The sequence below is a fragment of the Phoca vitulina genome, unplaced genomic scaffold (assembly GCF_004348235.1).
Source record: "Phoca vitulina isolate PV1807 unplaced genomic scaffold, GSC_HSeal_1.0 scaffold51, whole genome shotgun sequence".
NCBI classification, from domain to species: Eukaryota; Metazoa; Chordata; class Mammalia; order Carnivora; family Phocidae; genus Phoca; species Phoca vitulina.
In genome coordinates, this window is record NW_022589754.1 from 2,478,139 (window position 1) to 2,493,732 (window position 15,594).

General features: G+C 36.5%; 1 protein-coding gene across 3 annotated transcripts in view; it reads left to right on the forward strand.

The window, feature by feature from the left end:
• Window positions 1-15,594, forward strand: part of RPS6KA6 (ribosomal protein S6 kinase A6) — a 200,487-nt gene that overhangs the window by 63,963 nt on the left and 120,930 nt on the right. The gene's annotated exons all lie outside the window — the stretch shown is intronic.

A 15,594-nucleotide genomic window follows, 5' to 3' on the forward strand; every position in this document is an offset into this window, starting at 1 on the left:
GAGACAGGAATCCATCAAAATCCTAGAGGAGAACATAGGCAGTAACCTCTTTGACATAGCCCACAGCAACTTCTTTGAAGATACATCTCCAAAGGCTAGTGAAACAAAAGCAAAAATGGACTTTTGGGACTTCATCAAGATAAAAAGCTTCTGCACAGCAAAGGAAACAGTCAACAAAACAAAGAGGCAACCCACAGAATGGGAGAAGATATTTGCAAATGACACTACAGATAAAGGGCTGATATCCAAGATCTATAAAGAACTACTCAAACTCAACACTCAAAAAACAAATAACCCAGTCAAAAATGGGCAGAAGAAAAGAAAAGACACTTCTCTGAAAAAGACATACAAATGGCTAACAGACACATGAAAAAATGTTCATCATCATTAGCCAACAGGGAAATTCAAATAAAAACCACATTGAGATATCACCTTACACCAGTTAGAATGGCAAAAATTTACAAGGCAAGAAACAATAAATGTTGGAGAGGTTGCGGAGAAAGGGGAACCCTCTTACACTTTTGGTGGGAATGCAGGTTGGTACAGCCACTTTGGAAAACTGTTTGGAGGTGCCTCAAAAAATTAAAAATAGAGTTACCCTATGACCCAGCAATTGCACTCCTGGGTATTTACTCCAAAGACACAGATGTAGTGAAAAGAAGGGCCATATGCACCCCAATGTTCATAGCAGCGGTATCTGTTATAGCCAAACTGTGGAAAGAGCCGAGGTGCCCTTCAAGAGTTGAATAGATAAAGAAGATGTGGTCCATATATAGAATGGAATATGACTCAGCCATCAGAAAGGATGAATACCCAACTTTTACATCAACATGGATGGGACTGGAGGAGATTATGCTAAGTGAAATAGGTCAGGCAGAGAGAGTCAATTATCATACGGTTTCACTTATCTGTGATAAGGAATAGCATGGAGGACATTAGGAGAAAGAAGGGAAAAATGAAGGGGGGGAAATTGGAGGGAGAGATGAACCATGAGAGACTATGGACTCTGAGAAACAAACTGAGGATTTTAGAGGGGATGGGTGGGGGGATGTGTTAGCCCAGTGATGGGTATTAAGGAGGGCACGTACTGCTTGGAGCATTGGGTGTTAGAGGAAAACAATGAATTGTGGATCACTACATCAAAAACTAATGATGTATTGTATGGTGACTAACATAACATAATAAAATAAAAAAAAAAGACCATTTAGCTATTGGGCCATTCTGTGTCAGGCCTATGTACTTGATCCTTGTTGTACAAGATCTTGTTTTACAGAAGAGTGTTCTTAAGATTTTAAGAAGGGTCTGCCTAAGATGTTCATCCACATTTATTTTGTTATTTTATGATTATCATTTCAATAGTTTTTTGGGGGTGGGATTATGGATTGTTAAAGCTAGAAAGAGTATTAGAGACAATAATTTGTAATAATCCCATTGTTTAGTTAAGTCTTTTGAGACCTGCAGATGTTCTGATTTATACTAGATCATCAAAGTAACAAGTAGCAGAAGTGAGACTTATGTCATAGTGCTCCTCATGTTAAGTCATCTGTGTATTGTGTAGACTCAAAGAAGTGGAAAATAAGAAAGGCATCATCCTTCTCTTATTTAGTTACAGATAAAATCAACCTTGATATCTTTTTCCCCTTGAAACTGTGTTATAAGAGGACTTTTTCAGATAGAACCAGCAGAGATATTTAAGTTGGGTTTGTCCAAGATTCTTCTTTGAAATATATGTAAAAATTCACTATCTCTGCAGGTTGTGATGATGTAACAATAATCTTAGTTCTGATTAACAGATAAAATGTTATCATTATTTCTTTTGCAATTTACTTAATATAAATAACATGTTAATTTTGAGTATAATTAAGTGTAAGCTTCTATTAAAATCATCTAAAGCTTTCTTGGGGCGCCTGAGTGGCTCAGTCGTTAAGTGTCTGCCTTTGGCTCAGGCCATGATCCCAGGGTCCTGGGATCGAGCCCCACATCGGGCTCTCTGCTCAGTGGGAAGCCTGCTTCTCCTCCCACTCCCCCTACTTGTGTTCCCTCTCTCGCTGTGTCTCTCTCTGTCAAATAAATAAATAAAATCTTTAAAAAAAATAAAAAAAATAAAATCATCTAAAGCTTTCTCTACAGATCATATGTACTAAGAGGCATAGTATTTATGTTACTAGTTTATAAAAGATGAAGTGTAGGAAAATACAAAAGGCAGTGGGGAAGGGTATATTTGAGAATTAATAAATTAACAGGGAAATACTATGCCCCACACCATAGGAGGCAGAAAAAATGTATGTGTGTGCATCTGCACATATGTACATGTGTAGCCAACATAAACACATAGATGTATATATATAGGGTTATTGTCAAATATTTACCTTTCCAATTTAAAAAAAAAAGAATCAGGAAATATACTTTTTATGGAAAGACAGTAAAAATATATAATGATTGATGCTAATGTCATCTAAATTAGTCAAGTCACCTTCAGTGGGTAGAAAGGGAAATCTGGGGCGCCTGGGTGGCTCAGTTGGTTAAGCGACTGCCTTCGGCTCAGGTCATGATCCTGGAGTCCCAGGATCGAGTCCCGCATCAGGCTCCCCGCTCAGCGGGAAGTCTGCTTCTCCCTCTCCCGCTCCCCCCTCTTGTGCTCTCTCTCTCTCTCTCATTCTCTCTCTCAAATAAATAAATAAAATCTTTAAAAAAAAAAAAAGAAAGGGAAATCTGAAGTTTTGGAGAACAAGGGACCTAGAATCACTTGTAAGGATTTGATTTAGGGTTTTTTTTTTTAAGATTTTTATTTATTTGAGACAGCGAGAGAGAGAGAGAACGTGCACACAAGCACAGGGAACGGCAGGTAGAGGGAGAGGGAAAAGCAGGCTCCCTGCTGAGCAGGGAGCCCAATGAGGGGCTGGATCCCAGGACCCTGGGATCATGACCTGAGCCAAAGGCAGACGCTTAACCAACTGAGCCACCCAGGTGCCCCAGAATTTGATTTAGTTTATAGCCTGAGTTATCTGAACTTAAAGTACATTTGCTGTGTGATGGTTTAGGTACTCATTGGTGTCATTTAAATTATATGAGTGATGATAAACACTAACTGTATAAATTTATCTCTTTCTTTAATGTTTTCATATATAGGATTTTGGGGGCTGTGGTTGCCTATTCCAGTGTGATGCTGGGAGCTGTGTTTTTTTGTGGTTGGCTGTTTTTATTTATTTATTTATTTTTAGATAGTGGAGAGTTGTAGAGATTGCTCTGTGGTGCATAGATTCTTTAAGCAATATTCTTTAAATTTGAACTTGGGAATTGCCTATTTTGCCTGATGCTGTTTTGTTATTGACTGATTTAGACAGCTAATCTACTTTATATCACTTATCGTAGCTTTGAAATTTCATGGTCATCTGATCACTTTTCTTCAGGTAAAACAGGCAAAATGAAGTAAATTGTTTCCCACACTCTTGATATAGATATAGATATAAGTAGATAGATACATCTAGCTTATGATTAACAAAGCTAAATTATAGTTAGTATAATTTTAATATATCCAGATTAGTAATAATGATTTTTTCCATTTCTCAAGACAGTGTTCATATTTGGTAATCATTAAGTAACAGGTCAGTGATAAGAGATATATGATATCATATTTCACCACCTAGTCCCCTATTTCTCCCAACAATGTCCAGGTTAGAAAAAAAAAAGATGTTATGATTCTTCTTTAGTAGATTACTGACATGAATTGATTATATTATGTTCTCAAAATAAGTAGAGATGTCTTATATTGGTAGTTTAGAATCCATTCATATTTACTTTTAAAGTTTGTATGGAATGACTATTACTACCTCAAATAAAATACATATTTTTAACGCTACCGATGTTTTAGGAATTTCAAAAGAAGAATCAGTGAACTATTAGATTTTTGTTCACTACATTAGTACAACATCAGTAGCATGTTTAGTCTCTAAATTGATATATATTTTTATTACCCAGAAATATAAAGGTTACATTTAACTGAAAATGTACATAAAAAACTGATTTACTGATATTTTTAAGCCCTACATATCTAATTTTAGAAACCACTCTTGACATATGTCTGTCTTAATAATCCTTTAAGAAATATTCTATTACAAGTGTGTTTTACTTAAACTCATGTGTAGCTATATGTAGGAAGTCCCTTAAGTTGGGGTGCCTGCTTCTCATAGGGTGGATTTTTCCTTCCTTTACTTCTCTTTCCATTCTGGACATTTATCCTTGCTGTGCTTCAATATTTTTCTTCCCTTGCAAAGTTGGTCCTTACTTCTGCTTTTTATTCATTTAGCATTTTTAAAAAAATTTGAACCCTTGGAAGTTAAGGTGGCAGAGTAGTAGGGGGACCCTATGCTTGCCTCATCCCTGAACACAGCTAGATAAATATCAAATCATTCTGAACATCCAGGAAATCGATCTGAGGGCTGAGAAAATAATCTGCACAACTAGAAAGAGAAAAGAGGCCACATTGTGGAGGGTATGAAATGTGGAGATGTGATTTGGGGGAGAAAAGAATCATGGTGCTACAGAAGGAAGGGGTCCTGATCAAGGAGAGGGGAAAGAGAGAGAGAGAGAGAGAGAGAGAGAGAGAGAGAGAGAAAGAGAAAGAACACAAATGCAGGGCATTGCTTAAAAAAACACTCCCCCGAAACAATTGATGGGGAAAACAAGAGGGGCTGATTATCAGAAATTTTACAAGCAGTAGAGCTCTAAGTCTGAAGTTTTAGAAGTCTATGCCATCACCAGTGTGGAGCCTGGTGGGCATAGAGGTGCTCCTGTGGAGAAGGAGAGGAGAGGCCCAATAGTGGACAGTGTGGTCTGAGGATCCTCTGAGTCACACTAGGAGGGACAGTTCCCATTCTTTGAATGCATTTAGGAGAGGTGTCACTGCCTCTCCAGGGACAGAGGAGTCCAGGGGCACCATTGAGCTGGTCTGTTCATTAGTATAGGAACAGAGACACCTACTGAGGGCAGCTAACCTGGATGCTGGCTTTTTTCTGTGCTTTACCATAAACTCTAAGCCCCTACATGTTCCTGTGACTGACCTTCTGGAAAAAACCCCCACCAGCCACAGTTCAGTGAGACGATCCTCCAGAAGATCAGCATGGGTCCATGCAGTGCCATGTCCCTAAAATTTGAAGTTTTGAAACCCAGCTGGCATGCCTGAGATAAAACACAGGTGCTTTGTGCCACTTGGTGTGCAGAAGGCTCAGACACAGATGGTAAAGATAGGGATCTGAGGGATGCCTGGGACAAACTAGGGGAGATTGTTTGCTCTTCTGAGAGGGCTTCCTGAATAGCTGTGGGCATGAAATCCCCTCTTCAGGGATGAGAGTCGGCTGATAAAATTTTTACCCCTGCCCATCAGCAAGGATGTACTTTAGTGAGCAGCACAATGCCCAGGGTGGAAGCTTGCCCACTTACACCAGGTGCTTTTTTTTTTTTTTTCTTGGTTACAGTGGGGTAAGTGTCCCTGTGACTCAGAGCATCAGCAGGCCCCACCCCCAGATGACCAGCACAAACTGCCCCATTGCACCAAGTCTACTGACCACAGAGAGCTGCAAAGCTGTAGCTCTAGGAGAAATAGGATCTAGCCTCTTTTAACAAGTAGACTAAAACACACCTGTTTTAAACTTGCTACACAGTGGACGAGGTCCAAGCACTCCCCACTGCAGACAAGGAGAAACTCTGCAGGGGAATGACCTGAGGAAAAGAGCAGCCAAAACACAACAGCAGAGTGCACACAGCATACACCAGAAACAATTCCCGAAGAACCAGGTCCTGGACAGTATACGACCTCTTCTTAATATAGCCATTACTCTCAGGAGCAGGAAACGTAACAGACTTTCCTAACACAGAGAAGACAGAGAGCTACACAAAATGTCAAAATGGAGGAATTCATCCCAAAAGAAAGAACAAGAAGTCAAGGATAGGGATCTCATCAAAACAGATATAAGTAATATGCCTGAACCAGAATTTAAAACAACAGTCAGAAGGATACTAGCTTGGCTAGAGAAAAACACCAGGAGTCCCTCACCACAGAGATAAAAGACCTAAAACCTAGTCTAGCCAAAAAAAAAAAACAAAACAAAACAAAAAAGGTATAATGGAGATGTGAAACTGACTGGATATAATGACCACAAGTAGGGAACAATCAGAAGAACAAATAAGTGATAAAGAAGATAAAATTGTGGAAAATAATGAAGCTGAAAAGAAGAGGGAAAGAAAAATATTGGATCACTAATGTACACTTAGGGAACTCAGCAACTATATGAAGCATAATAACATTCATATCATAGGAGGCCCAGAAGAAGAAGAGTGAAAAATGGGCAGAAGGTTTATTTGAGGAAATTAGAGCTGAAAACTTCCCTAATCTTGGGAAGGAAACAGATATCCCAATCCAGAGGCACAGAGAACTCCCATCAAAATCAACAAAACAAACTAACACTAAGATATATCATAGTTAAATTTGCAAAATACAGCGATAAAGGTAAAACCCTAAAAGGAACTAGACAAAAAAGACGTCCCCAACTTACAAGGGAAGACAAATAAGGTTAGCAGCAGATCTCTCCACAGAAACATGGCAGGCCAGGAGAGAGTAGCATGATAGATTCAACATGCTGAATGGGAAAAAAATATATATGCAGCCGAGAATACTTTATCCAGCAAGGCTGCCATTCAGAAAAGAAGGAAATATAAACAGTTTCCCAGATAAAAACTAAAGGAGTTCATGACCACTAAACCAGCCCTGCAGGAAACTCCCAAACTCTTTCTTTGAGGCCAGCATTACCTTGATTCCAAAACTAGGCAAAGATCCCACTAAAGGGATTTATAGGACAATATCCCTGATGTACATGGATGCAAAAATTCTGAACAAGATACTCACAAATTGAATCTAACAGTACATTAAAAGAATTATTTGCTGCAATCAAGTGGTATCTATATCTGGCTGCAAGGTGGTTCAGTATTCACAAATCAATCAGTGTGATACACCACATTAATAAAAGAAAGGACAAGAACCATATGATCCTCTCAATAGATACAGAAAAAAGCATTTGATAAAATATAGCATTCATTCTTGATAAAAAACTTCAATGAAGTAGGGGAATAGGTAATATACCTCAACGTCCTAAAGGCCATATATTAAAGACACACAGGTAATATCATTGTCAGTGGTGAAAAACTGAGAGCATTTCCACTACGGTCAGGAACAACACTAGGATGTCCACTCTCACCATTGTTATTTAACATAGTACTGGAAGTCCTAGCCTCAGCAATCAGACAACAAAAAGGAATAAAAGGCATTCAAATCAGCAAGGAAAAGTCAAACTTCCACTCTTTGCAGATGACAATACTTTATGTAGAAAACCCCCAAGACTCCATCAAAAAATTGTTAGAACTGATATATGAATTCATCAGTCACAGGATAGAAAATCAAGTACATTTGCATTTCTATACACCAATAATGAAGAAGCAGAAAGAGAAATCAAGGAATTGATCTCATTTACAATTGCACCAAAAACCATAAGATACCAAAGAATAAACCTAACCAAAGAGGTAAAAGAAAGGTACTCTGAAAACCATAAAACTCTAATGAAAAAATTGAAGATGACACAAAGAAATGGAAAGACATTCCATGCTCATTCATTGGAAGAACAAACATTGTTAAAATGTCTATACTACCCAAAGCAATCTACACATTTAATACAATCCCTATCAAAATACCACCAGGATTTTTCACAGAGCTGAAACAGACAATCTTGAAATTTGTATGGAACAGGAAAAGCCCCTGAATAGCCAGAGGAATGTTGAGAAAGAAAACCAAAGCTGGGGCATCACAATGCCTGACTTCAAGCTATATTACAAATCTGTCATCATCAAGACTGTCTGGTACTGGGACAAAAAAAGACACATAGATCAATGGAACAGAACAGAAAACCCAGAAGTGCACCCACAACTATATGGTCAATTAATCTTCGACAAAGCAGGAAAGAATATCCAATGGGAAAAAGACAGTCTCTTCAACAAATTGTGTTGGGAAAACTGGACAGCCACATTCAGAAGAATGAAACTATACTACTTTCTTACACCATACAAAAAATAAATTCAAAATTTATGAAAGATGAAAGACCTTAATGTGAGACAGGATACCACAAAAATCCTGAAGAAGAACACAGGCAGTAACCTCTTTGACATTAGCTGTATCAGCTTCTTACTGGACATTTCTCTTGAGGAAAGGGAAAGAAAAGTAAAAATGAACTATTGGGACTTCATCAAGATAAAACTTCTGCACAGTGAAGGAAACTAAAAGGCAGCCTACAGAATGGGGGAAGATATTTGCAAATGATATATCTGATAAAGGGTTATTATCCAAAATCTATAAAGAAATTATCACACTCTGGGGCACCTGGGTGGCTCAGTTGGTTGAGCAACTGCCTTCGGCTCAGGTCATGATCCCGGGGTCCTGGGATCGAGCCCCGCATCGGGCTCCCTGCTCGGCAGGAAGCCTGCTTCTCCCTCTCCCACTCCCCCTGCTTGTGTTCCCTCTCTCGCTGTCTCTCTCTCTCTCTGTCAAATAAATAAATAAAATCTTAAAAAAAAAAAAAAGAAATTATCACACTCAACACCCAAAAAGCAAATAATCCAGTTAAGAAATGGGCAGAAGACATACATGGATAGACTTTTTTCCAAAGACATACAGATGTCTAATAGACACATGAAAAGTTGCTCAACATCACTCATCATCAGGGAAAGACAAATCAAAACTACAATGAGATACCACCTCACACCTGTCAGAATGGCTAAAATTAACAACACAGGAAAAAAACAAATGTTGATGAGAATGTGGAGAAAGCGCAACCGTCTATACTGTTGGTGGGAATGCAACCTGGTGCAGCCACTCTGGAAAACAGTACAGAGGTTCCTCAAAAATTTAAAAATATAACTGTCTTATGACCCAGCAATCACACTATTAGGTATTTATGCAAAAGATACAGAAATGCTGATTCTGCAGGGCACATGTACCCCGATGTTTACAGCAGCATTATCAACAATAGGCAAATTGTGGAAAGAACCTGTGTGTCCATCAACTGATTAATGAATAAAGATGTTGTATATATATACAATGAAGATTACTCAGCTATAAAATGAATGAAGCTTGACATTTGCAATGACATTGATGGTGGTAGAGTGTATTATGCTAAGTGAAAACAGAGAAAGATAAATACCATATGATTTCACTCATCTGTGGAATTTAAGAAACAAAACAGGTGAATATAGAAGTGGAAGAAAAAAAATGGAGGCAAATCATAAGAGACTCTTAACTATAGAGAACAAACTGAAGGTTGGTGGAGGGAGGTGGGCAGGGCAATGGGCTAAATGGGTGATGGGTATTGAGGAGGGCACTTGTGATGAGCACTGGGTATTATATGTAAGTGAAGAATCATTAAATTCTAATCCTGAAACCAGTATTACAATATATGTTAACTAACTAGAATTTAAAGAAAAACTTGAAAAAATATAATGCAGTATAAAAATAGTGATAATGTGATAAAGGGAAAATTTCTGCAAAAGAAAAAATTCAAACCCTTGTCCTATAGATATGCAAAACTCTTTGATAAACAGTTATTGTTCATCTAAATATTGATGCCTAACCAATAGAAGGTGTAGTTATGCTATACCACAAGGGATGCAAAGATAAATAGTATAAATAATTCAATAACTTCAATTTTTATAGACATTTTGTGGTTTTCAAAATTCTCAGTTGACTCTGTCACCCAGATCTGAAATAGATAGGGTCGGTTTTATTGCCATTTTATAGATGAGGGAACTAAAGAGCTGATCCTAGTAAATAGAATAATCCAAGCCACATGGGAACTAGCTTGCCACCCTTGTTTGGTTTTCAGTCAGGACAAATTGATACTATTTTCCTAACCTAAATATTCTGTAATTACTTTCCAATATGTACATTATTTGAGGTGTTTTGTTCACCCTAGTTGTGTCTTGACATTTACATTATTATTACTATTAACGCTCTTTCAAAGTAGGCTGATACTTAGCTTGATTTTCAATGACCCTAGATTATTCACTGCATGAGAAGAGTACATCAAGCTGTTTCCCAGATCTTTTCATGTACATTTTAACAAATCCACAACTAAATCCTCTTGGAATTTCTGGGTGATCAAACTGGCCTATCTACCCAGAAATATAGCAAATGTTTGAACAGATGGATATTGCATTATTACATAAAACCCAAACAATTATGCTTTAAAATTTCTCTTCTTTATTTTCAGTTTTATTTTAATTCCAGTATAGTTAACATACAGTGTTATATTAGTTTCAAGTGTACAATATAGTGATTCAACAATTCCATACATCACCCAGTGCTCATCATGACAAGTGCACTCTTTTATCCCTATTATCTATTTCACTTATGCCCCACCACCTTCCCTCCTATAACCAGTTTATTCTGAATAATTAAGAGTCTGTTTCTTGGCTTCTCTCTCTCTCTCTCTCTCTCTCTCTCTCTCTCTCTCCCCCCTTCCTTCTCTCTCTCTCTCTCTTTTTTCTCCTTTGCTCATTTCTTTTGTTTCTTAATTCTACGTATCAGCGAAATCATATGATATTTGTCTTTCTCTGACTTACTTCACTTAGCATTATACTCTCTAGGTCCATCCCTCTTATTTTGTTTTGACCTGTTTTCTGGAGGTATCTATGTTCAGTACCATAGTCCTAGGAAGTAGTCATAATAGCAATATATAGTATGATTTCCTAATGGATTGTCTTCAGCTTCTCTTTCTCATTAACAGGTGATTTCAAATCAGCTAATCAAAAGTTTGAAGCATTAGTGTATTTGGCAGTTTGTTTTGTACTCTATCAGTATATTTTCCCAGTGTTATAGCCTTGTTGGGCCCCTGAATTAAAAAGATGATCACAGAGTGTAGAGGTCAGAGCATACTATTTTAGTTGTGATTGAGCCTTCATAATTTTTATATTTATCAACAATTACTATGATATTCCAAAAAAACCCACAAACTCACAATCATCCTTGTCTCAGATTTGTCATATGGTATTGAAAAGAACAGTGGTTCCTATTTCAAAGTTATTAGATTTTAATTTCACAGTAGCGACTTTCTTTACAGAGATCAACTATGATCAGGTACTATGTATAAGTTTGCTAGGGCTGCCATAGCTAGGTACCACAGACTAAGTAACTTAAACAACAAATTTATTTTCTCACAATTCTGGAGGCTAGAAGTTCAAGATCAAGATGTTGGCAAAGTTGGTTTCTTCTGAGGCCTCTTTCCTTGGCTTGTAGATGGTTGTCTTCTCCCTGTGCTTTCACATGCTTTTTCTTCTGTGTGTATCTATGTCTTAATCTCCTCTTCTTGTAAAAACAGCAGTCATATTTGATAAGGATCCATCCTAATGACCTTATTTTACCTGAATTACCTTTTTTAAGGCCCTGTCTCCGAATAGTTACATTCTGAGGTACTGGGGGTTGAGACTTCAGCACATGAATTTTGAGGGGAAACAGTTCATCCCATTAACATATTGTGTACCTTTTTGTTTCATTAAGGGAAGTGATATATCTGACAAAATTTGTTATCCTCAACTCCAAATTTTATCTCTGTGTCCCCAGTGGGTAGCACAGTGCCTAATACATAGCATGTGCTCCATGAATGCTGTTGATTTTTCTGAATGAGTGAATAATTAAAGATAAAAGGCGGTATATATGGGAAGATTATGTAATATATCACAACTTTATTATACCAAGATAGAGAAAATTTTTTGAAGATGATTCACTCTTAGGAGAAAACAAATGGATTGCTGATAGGTACATTACTATCTTATTTCAGGCTAGAATGCTGCCAGTCTAAAGCTTTGGAATGTTGCAGAACCAGAAGAAAGTGAAGTAGAGGAAGGAAGGAGGGCTGCAGTTGACAAAAAAATGTTTTAATAGTAAACATCAATAAGTATAGCCTTGGAGAAGCTGAGAAATGTTAGGCAATAGGCAAGAATGGGTTGGGGAGAAGATGAAATAAGAAAGACCAATATTGGAAATTATGACACAGAGAGTATCAGATAATTTGGCAGTAAAAAAAAAAAAAAAAAAAAAGAGCACATGCAAATTATAAAACACTTCTGTAATAAGTAGCTGTGTGTATGTGTGTGTGTGTATTTGTGTAGATATCTATATTTATATACCTATATAACTGTATCTTAGAAGCACCTAAATAGTACTGTTCAATCCTGAGCATGTATCAGAATCATCTGGGGAGGTTTTAAAAAATGCTAGGTCTCACCCTAGTTCTACTGAACCATAATCTTTGAGGGTGGGACTCAAACATATATATTAAATAAATATTTATTTTACTAGTGATTTTTATTTGCAGCTAGGGCATTGTAAACTACTGTTTACTTCAAGGCAAACTGGCCATAATTTAGTAATGTAATGCATAATAGTTGTTTGCTTAGGACCATATGTTTTTTTTTTTAAGATTTTATTTATTTATTTGAGAGAGAGAATGAGATAGAGAGAGCATGAGAGGGGGGAGGGTCAGAGGGAGAAGCAGGCTCCCTGTTCAGCAGGGAGCCCGATGCGGGACTCGATCCTGGGACTCCAGGATCATGACCTGGGCCGAAGGCAGTCGCTTAACCAACTGAGCCACCCAGGCGCCCAGGACCATATGTTTTTAATAGAGAAGACAGATGACCAATCAGTAAGTTAATATCAGCATTTTTTAAAAGTACAGATTCTGGAGTCATTATGCCCTTCATTTATGTTGAGTACAACACAGTCTAATAAAAATATTGACCATGAATAATCTGGAAAAATGTTTATATTCCTCACACTCTAAGGAAAAAAAAAATGCTTATTTCATTAAATTTGGAAATAAAGTCAGTTCTGTTCAAAACTGACACAATTCCATTATCCAGAATGAATTCCTGTTTCCCTATTTCCTTTATATATTAAAAAAAAATCATTCTGGATAAGTATTTTTCTCCTTCTTTTCAAGGCATTTAAAAATAATTTTGAGGGTTTTTTTTTTTTTTTTACTAGTTAATTTATCTTTAAAATCTTTCTTTTTACAATTGAGAATAAGCTGATGGTTGCCAGAGGGAAGGGAAACTGGAAGATGGGCAAAATGGATGAAGTGAATTGGTAGATACAGGCTTCCAGTTACAGAATGAATAAGTCATGGGAATAAGAGCTACAGCATTAGGGAATATAGTCACTGGTATCGTAATAGCGTTGTATGGTGACAGATAGTAGCTACACTTGTGATGAGCATAGGATATCATATAGGATGGTTGAATCACTACCTTGTACACCTGAAAGTAATGTAAATTGTATGTCAACTATACTAAAAAATAATAAATACTATATATTATAGTGAATATACCAGTAGCCCATAATTTATATATACATATTTATATATATTTAATAATTTATATATACATAAATTAAAACAAGTATTGTATGGTATTATATGGTATTATTATACCATAATGAATACCAAATTATTATTATACCATAATAAATACCAAATAAATAAAAACAAATATTATTGTATGGTATTGTATGGTATTATTGTACCATAATATATACTATATATATAATATATATATATATATATATATATATATATATTATATATATAGTGAATATACCAGGAGCCCATAATTTATATGTATATATATATAAATTAAAACAAGTTTTCCTTCATTCCCTTTTTATGAAATTGCGTCAATTTCTATGGCTGTCTGCTCCCATAAAATCAAACAAGTATTGTGGTAAGCCTTAGGAATGCAGAAATGAATGTGATAATACCTGCATTCAGGAAGCTCACAGTCTAGTGGGAGAGAAAGACAAGTTAATGAGTTATTAGGACACAGTGTAACAATATTTTATGGGGGCAATCCACTGGGAAAAGTGGTCTTTTCTAATCTAGTAGTATTTTCATGTTGGAAACTTTTTATGGTAATGCTGCCAAAAATTGAAAGGTATGTTATATTTTTGAAAGACGGGCATCTGTGGATTTTAATTAAGAGAAGAGGCATTGGGCAGACACTTTGATTTGGAAGACATTCTTAGGTTTGGTGAAACTAACTAGAGTATAGTTGTTTCCTTGGTGATAGTAACTAGAATAGAGTACAGTTTTTTCCTAGCTCTGAACATTTTTAAAAACCTAATGTCATCATGACCCATGTTTATAATGATGATCTTAAATGGCAGAAACTAAAGTACTTAAACGTAAAAATGCTGTACTGTGTTCAACATAGAATCACAGACTTGTGGAGAACCTTAAAGACCCATCTGATATAACCTGTTTGTCATGTGAGAACAGTGAAGAAGAATAGTTTGTGATTTGGCCAAGGCTGCTTATCTTATGTATGGCAGAGCTAGGAGCAAAACTTAGTCTACTGACTCTTCTACTAGTGTTCTTTCAGGTGGAGAAAAATTCCAATACGTGTTTTTATTATATGCTCTGAAGACCAGTAGTATATTCATAGTATGTGGTGAAAACTCAGTTAACCATAATATTAAGAGTATACAGTGATACTGCTTTTGTTATACACATATTCTATTGCAAAGGTGCATACAGATATGCTGTACTTTAATCCCAGGATGATAGCTACAAAGCATATGCATTTCCATTAAAAAAAGTTTTTGACTTTTTTTGGGAAAGTCACTCTCATATCTACTTAGCAGTCTGCTGAAATACTATTTTAATGTAAAACAAACATCCGTGGACATACTTTTAGAGCTGATTCGTCATTTCTGGCTGATTAGTGATTACAGATACCTAAAGCTAAAATTCCATTGCCTACCCTCATGAGAGAGTGAATGTTTGACTATTTGTGTAACATGGAAGTTATTTTAATAGCTGCCGTGAAGTCTAGTTTACTTGGGATTCTGCTCACACCCACTTGGGCCATAGTCACTATTTATTAATCAATCAATTAATGCATGAATTGATTGAGAATATTTTTTGCCATCCAGACCAGAATTTAATATGGTGTTCTGGAAAGCTACCAAGACTTCTAGACATTGTGATTAACTGGTCATGTGAACTTCAACTCTGTGGGCCTCAATTATTTCCTCTATAGTTAGAATGTTAGATACTATATCCCAGCTCTTGTTATTTTGTGATATGTAATACATTTGAGGTTTTTTTCATCCTAGCTACTGTGCTTCTCTAGGGACTAGAATTACACCTCACTTGAGTATAATCTTCACAGCTGAATAGAGTCCTACATCAAAAAGCAGGAACACTCCCTGGGTGGCTTCTTTTCTGCCTGACCCAGGTTGTAGGAAATCTGGCATATAATTTATATGCAAAGTTTCAATAAAAATAGGGTCATGGCCTGGAAACATGTGTTTGGGCTTTGCAGATTTTGTTTGCCTATAGCCAGTTTTTCTTTTCAATGATGTAGCTAGTTGGACATTTAAACATTTATATATCACTACTTAAAAGGCTACTGAAATTCCATTTCAGAGAACTTTTGAAGCTCACATATTTTGCCATGCCCTATAATTTACAAGGTTTTATCTGTCTCTTGACTTTCTCTGCA